This window comes from Montipora capricornis, chromosome 13, assembly GCF_036669925.1.
Source record: "Montipora capricornis isolate CH-2021 chromosome 13, ASM3666992v2, whole genome shotgun sequence".
NCBI lineage: Eukaryota > Metazoa > Cnidaria > Anthozoa > Scleractinia > Acroporidae > Montipora > Montipora capricornis.
In genome coordinates, this window is record NC_090895.1 from 49722528 (window position 1) to 49725027 (window position 2500).

General features: G+C 50.8%; 1 protein-coding gene and 1 pseudogene across 1 annotated transcript in view; one reads left to right on the forward strand and one right to left on the reverse strand.

The window, feature by feature from the left end:
* Positions 1-2500, forward strand: part of LOC138029646 (uncharacterized) — a 104066-nt gene that overhangs the window by 48211 nt on the left and 53355 nt on the right. The window lies entirely within an intron of this gene.
* LOC138029586 (uncharacterized) lies at positions 671-2384 on the reverse strand (annotated as a pseudogene).

The following is a 2500-nucleotide window of genomic DNA, read 5'->3' on the forward strand; positions in this document are numbered from 1 at the left end:
AGACTACACGGATCACCTGATCGAGTTAAATGTAATGAAGGGTGAATTCGTCTGGATCAATCCTATCGTTGACACTCCCCCTCTCCAGGAGGAAAGGTCCACGATGAGGTGCCACTTCCCTGGCTGGCCTCATTTAGGAATAACCCCAAAGCTGCTAACATGAAGATTCGGGAAGGGAGGAGCACTGAAAGGACCTGCCACCCTACCCAAGGACACGTTATTGGCCAAATACTGGTCAACCACAGAAGGATGCTGAGCTGCAGCTGGCTAATTTTTCTTGGCAGACTTGAGCTTTTGGGAGAGAGAAAAACCCAAGTGAAACCCATGGCGGAGTCCCTCCAACACAAAGTTGACCTTCTGTTGGTCGGGATGAGATCGCAACTCCCACGCAAACTGCTCTGCCAGCAACGGGGTGTCTGCTGAAACTGGGGGAAGGCTGACTAGAAGAGGGAAAAGAAAGGAGACAAAAAAGCCAGTAAATAGCTACCCCAAGAAGGTCAGAAGTGCTGTACCAAAAGCCCCGGAGTTTGTTGATAAACAGACAAAATAACAACAACAACAAAGAATTTTAATAACATGAGAACTGCTTCCATAGCAACACTTAGTACTTAGTCCTGGATCCCGCAGGAGCAGGCCTAAAAATGTATATAAGGCGAGGGGAGGGCCAAGTCTACAAACGACGAGATTTGCTGCTGGACCTAGGAGGCGGTGAGTCGCGAGAACGCTTCGGAGACGAGCTGGGCTTGGAGGATGCACTGGCAGGGCAGACTGCAGCCCGGTGCGGGCCATGACAACTGGCACACTTGTGGGCAAAACGGCAGGATGCTGAAGGGGCCACGCAATGACCCCGGTTCCAAGATTTGCAGATGATCTGAGACAATGCAGCACCGTGGGGCTCGTTTTGGCCATCCGACAGGTCGGGGGAAGAGCGAGCGGACCAGCCAGCGGAGTGGAAGCTAAACAGTGTGCTGTTGAGTTGGGACCAATCGGTCAGGTTAGTCGCCGCAGCATTCTCTCTAAAAGCTCGGTCGTAAGATAACCACACCCGACCGGAAAACTGGCGATATGTGCGCAGTATGAGAAGTTGATACTGCAGGAGATCTTTCCAACGGTGGGGAAAGTGCGACACAAGGATGAGGCAGAAAATAGAGAAGGCTTCCAACCACGTGGCAATATCGTCAATGCGCCGCTTAGGCTTCTTCGGTGGGAATGTTAATACAAGGCGCCCATCGAACAGTAACTGAGGCTCGGGCTCTGAGGAAACAATGTTCGAGGGAAGCAACTCGTGGAGATCAACAAATTTGCCAGCCACGATCTGACTAACTAATTTTGCCAGTACAGGAGAAAAACCAGGGCCCACCACGAACAGTTGATGTAAAACCGGCAACGAAGCAAATGATATGGGGCCAATGGTCCTCGAGGGAAAGGCTGCAGGAGGCAAAGCCAGCGCTAGAAGCGGCGAACGACGACGCTTGGGCAGCAAGTTGGCTCGAATTAGCAGACGGGGCATAAACGCCTCCGGAGTGGGCCGCGCTTGTGGGTACACTCCAAGCAGGAAGGCTTGCAGCTTGCTAGGCCGAAAGCACTTGCTGGACGGCGTTGGCGACAGCCGCCAGAAAGGCAGGAGACGTGGGCGAAACAACAGATGTCGAAGACAGGGCTGTTGAAGCGACGCTAGGTTCCGATGGTGCTGACACCGATTCCGGAGGAATTTCCTCGGACTCCTGCACAAAAGACAAGGCATCGTAGGCTGCCGACTGGCCATTACGAGTGTTTCTGGTATCAGGATCCGCAAAGACTGTGCGAGAATCCGCAAAGATTCGCTAACAAGAGCAATTGATCCGCAAAGATCAACAAGCAACAACGCATGAGAAAAGCAACATGACACAAAGGCCCTGCAAATCCCCAAAGGGCCACCCCGCAGGTCACGTACTGTAAGGGGTGAAACCGCTGACTGCATTAGTTCGAGTCTAACTTAGCCTAAATTATATTTAGCCACATAAAACAATAAACAATTCAACATTGGAGGGGAAGGGAGGGTTGCAGACTGTTTCGAAACATACCGGGCCGGGCGCTGATTGTAGGTGAGAAATGTGAAATGATCATGATAGTAATCAAGTTGTTACTGGACAGTCTTGATACCTGCTTTCAATTTGACATGCAATATTCATCCTCACTGAATCACCCACAAGGTCAAGGCTGAAAGAGTCCTTGGCTGCATCAAGTTCTAAAAGCTCTTCAGCTTCTGTAGTTGCGGTCATTTCCTCACTGCTGATGCATTGAACCTCTTGGTCCACCATAGTAACCACTTGTGCTTTTTCACTTGCACCCTGGGAGTGACTTTGACCTGGGATGTGCATTTGCAATCTCCTTCGCTTCTTCATACTAAGCCAGGTCTTGACTGAACTTTGTATGACTTCTTCTGCTTTGGGGGACTGAACTGGAGTGCCATTCAATTTAATCAGCGTCAGGGCATTGAGGAGGTCACTGTTAAGCCTGT